Source organism: Myotis davidii, unplaced genomic scaffold (assembly GCF_000327345.1).
Source record: "Myotis davidii unplaced genomic scaffold, ASM32734v1 scaffold551, whole genome shotgun sequence".
Taxonomy (NCBI): Eukaryota; Metazoa; Chordata; class Mammalia; order Chiroptera; family Vespertilionidae; genus Myotis; species Myotis davidii.
This window is the reverse complement of record NW_006283788.1, coordinates 789,733-797,399: the sequence shown is the minus strand read 5'-3', so window position 1 is coordinate 797,399 and position 7,667 is coordinate 789,733. Positions and strand designations below refer to the sequence as shown.

The following is a 7,667-nucleotide window of genomic DNA, read 5'->3' as shown; positions in this document are numbered from 1 at the left end:
TTACCCCTTTATTTCCTCTCCACTGCCCCCTGCTGTCACGATGTCCTCACGGTCTCCTCCTGTTCAGGCTTCCAGCCACCATGCCTTTGCCTAAGCTGCTCCTCCACCTGGAATGCCAGCTCCCAGAATTGTTGCCTCCCACACCCTTCCCGTCCCTTCTAGTTTGGCTCCAATAACACGTCTCCCAGGAGATCTCTGTTCTCCCCAGCTACAGTGACCACCTGATTTTCTGAGGACTCACTTTCTTGGGGACCTTGCTCTCTTTTTTTGTTTTTAACAGGCAAAGTTTTTATAGTTTTCATACGTCAGAGCAACTTCACATTCAAGGAATTTAATTGATTAAAAAATACAATTCAGTCCAGTCGGCGAGGTTCAATTGGTTAAGTGTCGTCCTGGGCACCAAAAGGCGGCCGGTTTGATTCCAGGTCAAGGCACATAGCTGGGTGGCGGGTTTGATGTCCAGGTCTCTCTCTCTCTCTCTCTCTCTCCTTTCCTCCCTCTCCCTCTCTCATTTTCTTCTCTCTAAGCATCTACTCAGATGAGGATTAAAATCAACAATGCTGTCATTATCTACATATTTTTACTGTCACATATTAGGTGCTTTTTCAAGTCACATTTCATTGTCAGTATTTTACATGATAAAGCTGCCAACTACCCTTGGGAAAAAAATTTATTGAACTTGTGGAAACCGGTTTGGCTCAGTGGATAGAGCATCGGCCTGCGGACTGAAGGGTCCCAGGTTCGATTCCGGTCGGGGGCATGTACCTGGGTTGCGGGCACATCCCCAGTGGGAGATGTGCAGGAGGCGGCTGATCGATGTTTCTCTCTCATTGATGTTTCTAACTCTCTCTCTCCCTTCCTCTCTGTAAAAAATCAATAAAATATATTTTTTAAAAAAATTTATTGAACTTATTGAGGTGACATTGGCTAGTAAAATTATACAGGTTTTAGGTGTACAATTCTATAATACCCCATTTGTATATTGTATTGTGTGTTCACCAGATCTCTTGCTTTTGACTATTTCTTCAGCAAAAATTTGCATCAGGCACTGTTTGGGCATAGAACGAACAGCAATGAATAGGGCAGACAGAAATCTCTGTCGTCAGGCGCTGACAGCCGGGTGGGGGAGAAGAACACGAAACAAGATAAATGAGTGGAAAGGCATATTTTGTGCCATTGAGACAAAGAAAGTAAGGAACAGGGATTGGAGTGTCTAGGGAGACGGTTGTCAGTCATTTGAAACTGAGCTGTGTAGGATGAATAGGTTGCAATTTTATTTTTATTTTGAAAATACTTTTTTTAGAGAGAGAGAAAGAGAGAGAGGAACATTGATTTGTTCCACTTGTTCTTGCATGCATTGGTTGATTCTTATGTGTGCCCTGACCAATTGAATCTGCAACCTTGACGTATCAGGACAATGTTCTAACCAACTCAGCTACCCAGCGGGGCTAGGTTGCACATTTTTTTAAAAAATATATTTTATTGATTTTTTACAGAGAGGAAGGGAGAGAGAGAGAGAGAGTTAGAAACATCGATGAGAGAGAAACATCGATCAGCTGCCTCCTGCACATCTCCTACTGGGGATATGCCCGCAACCCAGGTACATGCCCTTGACCGGAATCGAACCCGGGACCCTTCAGTCCGCAGGCCGACGCTCTATCCACTGAGCCAAACCGGTTTCGGCTAGGTTGCACTTTTAAACCAGTTGTCAGCAAAAGCCTTTTCAAGAAGCTGATATTAGAGCAAAGACCAGAAGGGAAAGAAGGAGGGACTGGTGTGTTTACTTGAGGGAACTGCATTTCAGGCAAAGGGAACAACCAGTGCAAAGGCCCTGAGGTGGGGTCCAGCTGGCTTCCCTTAAAGCTAGCTTTTTTTTTCAATCCTCACTGGAGGATATTTTTCCATTAATTTTTTTTCTCCCATTGATTTTTAGAGAGAGTGGAGTGGACGGGGAGAGACAAAGAGAGAAAAACATCGATTGGTTGCCTCCTGCATGCACCCCAATCAGGGCCAGGGATCGAGCCTGCAGTGGAGGTACGTGCCCTTGACCAGAATCAAACCGAGGACTCTTCAGTCCTCAGGCTGATGCTCTATCCACTGAGCCAAACCAGCTAGGGCTTGAAACGATACCTTGGACTGTGTACCTCCAAAGGGAAATGCTGCTTCTTCAGTCATCCCCACCCCCTCCTGCCCCCCAGTTCCTGCCAATGTGGGGGCCAGCCCAGGGCGTAGATTGAGAGACTTCAGTGAGGATTTGGATGTAGAGTCAGAGTGCCCCTTTGTGCTGACCTTGGTCAGGCGTGACTTCGCACTTACAGCACGAAGAAACCAGGCCCAGAGAGGTTACCTCCCCTCTGCCAGTCACAGAGCACACAAAGCCAAGTGGTAGCATGAGGTTCAAACACACGTGTGCCTGACTTTCCACCAAGTGATAGGGCCTTCTATCGGCAGGCATAGCCCAGAGCAATCAGAGAGGCTGCCTGGAGGAGGCAGCGCTGGAGAGGAACCTGGAAGAAGGATGGGGACCAGCGTGGACAAAGGTTTAGAGCAGTGGTTCTCAATCTTGGCTGCACATTAGAATCACCTGGGAATCTTTTTAAAATTCTGATTTCTGGGCCTCATCCTCTGGGAATTATTTCTTTGTTATGGGGGTGGGGCCACAATATTAGTAACAAAGAAATAATTTCCGGAGGATGAGGCCCAGAAATCAGGATTTTAAAAAGATTCCCAGGTGATTCTAATGTGCAGCCAAGGTTGAGAACCACTGGTAAAGGCTAGACCGGGCCTGGATGATTTAGAGACATACGGGATTATAACAGCGGTTCTCAACCTGTGGGTCGCGACCCCTTTGGCGGTCGAACGACCCTTTCACAGGGGTTGCCTAAAACCATCCTGCATATCAGATATTCACATTACGATTCATAACAGTAGCAACATTACAGTTATGAAGTAGCAACGAAAATAATTTTATGGTTGGGTCACAGCATGAGGAACTGTATTTAAAGGGCCAGAAGGTTGAGAACCACTGGATTATAAGCAGGCTCTTCTGGCTGGAGCAGAGAACATAAGGGGGTGCTGAGGGCAGAGAGGGCACAGCCAGAGGAGTCCTTGAAAGCCAGAAAACGGAGGCAGGGCCACAATCCTGGTTTCCAAGTCAGGTGGCTCTGGGTTAGAATCCTGTCCTGGACAAGCTGGGTGACTTTGGATCTGTTGCCACCCATTCTGTGGGTTCCCTCAGTTTTTCCAGCTTATTTTGTTTTATTTATTGATTTTAACATTGCTTTTCATTTTTTAATTAATTTTTTTATTATTCATTTTTAATTGAGAATTATTGAATTCATTTTATTTTATTTCTATTCAGGTGCTATAAATATCTTACCATGTATTTTTTTCTGATGTTAGTGCATTTAATTCTCTTAATGAAATGGTAGATTTCATTATCTCCATTTATATATGAGGAATGGAGGCCCAGAAAGGTTAAGGAATTTGCCCAAGGTCACACAGCTTGGAATTGAGACACCAGACTTCCTTCTCCCAGGGCTGTGTTGCTGTGAACATGATCTTGGCTTTTTTTTTGGGGGGGGGGCAGTGCATTGATTGAAAAGAAGAGAGAGAGAGAGAGAGAGAGAGAGAGAAATGGAGAAAAAATAATGACTCATTAACCTACAAAACATGACATAAGCTCAGTTTCATTTACTGTGGAATGACCCTAAATTTTTACCTCTAGTTTGGAATCGATTCCTAACTTGAATTTTTCACATTAGAATTTCTGAGAAGTTGTCACCAGTAGTTACACCAAACAAATAACTTTAATTTCAAAAGCAGACTTATTTTGAAATAAAGTCTTTCAAAAAGTTTTTTGCAACTAAATAAAAAAGACTCCTAATTCAGGGCATGGGTGTGTTTTGATAGGTGTGTGGCACAGGGTCAAGCGGGAGAGAACGGGGACGGGAGGGTGTTAAAATGTCCAATTGGGTATGAGGGTCTCTGGGTGTCTGGGGGTGGGAATAGTGTTTGCTCTGAGCAGGGAGGCGCCGGGGTTGGGCTGGGGGAACCGGAGCTGTAGCAGCAGCTGGGAGGCCTGGGGGAGTAGCTTGTCCTCCATTCTCCCCCGCCCCCCCAACACACACACACCCGGCATCTGCCATCTCTCCCTCCGCCCGGCTCCAGTTTCTCCGCAGGCAGCAGGAGTCAGGTTCAGCCTTTGTTCAGCTCCCCGAGGGAAGAAAGCAAACACCCGTGACTGCAGAGATCCCACCTCAGGTCTCTGCGGACCTTTATTCCTCTCTTCTCAGCACACACGGTCCAGCCCTCACACCTTTGCTCCTGTCCTTCTCTGCTGCCTCCCGCTCCATTCTGCTCCCTCTAATACCAGCCTTTCCTTCAAGGCCCCAGCAGGTGGCAATACTTGAGCTGGGCCTTTTTTCCCCAGCCCCCTCTGGGCCTCGGTGTTCCCATCCATCAAATAGGAGTTAACTGGGGCTGGTCTCCCACCGGCCTGCTGCCCTTATTTCAGGTTTTGGAAAATCCCATAAGAAAGAAGATTGGGGTGTTAGAGATTCATAGACTCCCAATGCCTTAATGCAGGGGTCTTCAAACTAAGGCCCGCGGGCCACATGCAAATACAAATATTGTATTTGTTCCCGTTTTGTTTTTTTACTTCAAAATAAGATATGTGCAGTGTGCATAGGAATCTGTTCATAGTTTTTTTAAAAACTATAGTCCGGCCCTCCAACGGTCTGAGGGACAGTGAACTGGACCCCTGTTTAAAAAGTTTGAGGACCCCTGCCTTAATGCTTCCTGGAAAACCAATCTCTCTCTTTCTTTCTCTCATATTTATTCAACAAACATTTATTAAGCACGTACTGTGTGTCAGGCCCTGTTTAGGTTCTTATGTGGTTTAATGCTCTGTTCTCACTGTCCTGAAATTAGGACCTAAACATAGTCATCTTTTTCTTAAGAAAAAGTGGATATATATATATATATATATATACAGTCATATACATATATATATATTATTTTTTTTTTTACTGATTTCAGGAGGAAGGGAGAGGGAGAGATAGAAAACATCAATGATGAGAGAGAATCATTGATTGGCTGCCTCCTGTACACCCCCTACTGGGGATCGAGCCCATAACCTGGCATGTGCCCTTGACTAGAATTGAACCTGGGACCTTTCAGTCTGTAGGCCCACGCTGTATCCACCGAGCCAGATCAGCTGGGGCTATTTTTTCTCTTTATTTTATTTTTCCCTCCATCACCATGTATCCCTCTTATATCCTCCCCCACCTCCACCCACCCCTTACCTTGAAATTCTTTTTTCTAAATATATTTTTACTGATTTCAGAGAAGGGAGAGGGAGAGAGAGATAGAAACATCAATGATGAGAATCATTGAACAGCTGCCTCCTGCACGCCCCCTATTGGGGATTGAGCTGGCAACCTGGGCATGTGCCCTGACCGATTAAACAGTGACCTCCTGTTCATAGGTCAACGCTCAACCACTGAGCTACACAGGCCGGGCTTACCTTGAAATTTTTTGTTGTTATTGTTAATCCTCACCTGAGGATATTTTTTCCGTTGATTTTAAGAGAGTGGGAAGGAGGAGGAGAGATAGATAGAGAGAAACATCGATGTGAGAGAAACACATGGATTGGCTCCTTCCCACATGAACCCCAACTAGTGCCAGGGGCCAAGCCTCAACCAAGGTATGTGCCCCTGACCAGGAAATCAAACCTGAGACCCTTCAGTCTGTGGACAGATGCTCTAGAGCGTGACAGGGTGGTCAGAGCAGGCTGTCTGAAGGAGTGGCATCCAGTGCAGACAGTGGTACAGAAATCAGCCACGTGGGCCAGAGGGGCGGATGGCGCCCGGAAAGGAGGCTGGGCCAGGGGAAATAACGTAGGGAGAGATGCGCTCAGGCACCTGACAAGGGGCGGGGGTGTTTAGAACAGGGGTGGGCACATTTTTCCTGTTCAGGGCCAGGCAGTAGATATTTTTGATTTCTTGGGCCCTTGGGCCTCAATTCTGCCATTGCAACTTGGGAGCAGCCATGGCCGTCTTTAATGGATGGGCATGGCTCTGTCCCAATAAAACTTTATTTATGGACTCTGAAATGTAAGTTTCACATGATTTTCACGTGTCACGAAATATTATTCTTTGTCTTTCCCCCAACCACTTATAAGTGTAAAATCCATTCTGAGCCCTTGAGCCTGACAAACCAGGCAGGGGTGGCGTTTGGCTGCGGATCATCACTGTGTGCAGACCCTGCCGCAGGACTTCCTGGGCCTGTGAGCAGTCTGCATTTTATGCAAGTAAGATCGCTAGAGTGCATGTAACATTATTATATTTAAAATCGTTTTTCTTTAAATATTTTTAAAAAATAGAAATAGCCAAAACCGGTTTGGCTCAGTGGATGGAGCGTCGGCCTGCGGACTGGGGGGTCCCGGGTTCGATTCCGGTCAAGGGCATGTACCTGGGTTGCGGGCACATCCCCAGTGGGAGATGTGCAGGAGGCAGCTGGTCGATGTTTCTTTCTCATCGATGTTTCTGACTCTCTGTCTCTCTCCCTTCCTCTCTGTAAAAAATCAATAAAATGTATTTTTTTTTAAAAAGAAATAATTTTAAAAAGACACCTGGGGGGCAGGGGGAAGACCGTGAGAGGCTTTGGAGCAGGAGAGAGAAAGAGAGGATCTGATGCAGGCTTTAGGAAGCTGGTAGACAAGGAAAGGGTATCGGGGTAAAAGCTGGAAGTCCAACTGGAGCCTTGGTGATGGGGCTGGACCACCAGCCGGAAGGGGTGGACTTGAACATAGTTTACATCCGTGGGGTTGGCTGGTGGACTGGGTGTGTGGTGAGAGAGGGGTCAGATGATGCCAAAACTTGGCTTGGGCCCCTGGGGGGACAGCAGTGCCCCTGGCTCACTGCGGGGGCCGTCCAGGAGGAAACCTGAGGCCTGAGCCAGGAGATCCATTTCAGGCTCTTCTCTGGACAAGCCAGCCCCTTGGAGTTAGAGTCAAAGACTGTGTCTTCTCTGTCTTTCAGGGAATTAACTAAGCACTGGCTCTGTCCTACCCGCCCAGGACTCAGCATTAGAATGCACACAGGTCCAGTCACACCTTTTTTTGAAGGAGTGGCCACATTTATGGCACATTTACTATCTGCCGTGCACTGTGCTGAGTGCCTCGCATATAGTATCTCATGTGGTCCTCCAATAACCCTCTGCAGTAGCTACTGTTTATTCTGGAACCCATTTCCCAGATGAGGAAAGTAAAGTCCAAAGCAGGTAAGTGTTTTAGTGGAGTCACATGATACATGTGGCGGTGCAGGGAGTGAGGCCCTGGGTTCAAATTCAGGTTGGTCAAGCTGCAGATCCCCACTGGGGGTTGAGTGAGTGAATGAGTCAGTGAATGAATGACGGGTGAGTGAATGCTTGAATTGATGAGTGAGCTGGGATGTCAGGGCGGCGGTGGGAGGCTCCGTCTGTCCAGGGCTCAGGCCAAGAGTCTCCTGCCAGCCCCGCCAGCTTGAAGGAGGTGGAGACCACACAGTAGGCAGTTCCTGGGAGACACAGTGGGCAGCTACATTGATGAGGGAGCCAGCCCCTTGGCTACATCTCCTCAGGGCGATCAGGGCTGGTCACCCCTCCCCGCCCAGCCCTGCCCCTCC

At 47.2% G+C, this 7,667-nt stretch overlaps 1 protein-coding gene across 1 annotated transcript in view; it reads left to right on the top strand.

Annotated features, from left to right (window-relative positions):
* Positions 1-7,667, top strand: part of ANKRD24 (ankyrin repeat domain 24) — a 27,665-nt gene that overhangs the window by 3,496 nt on the left and 16,502 nt on the right.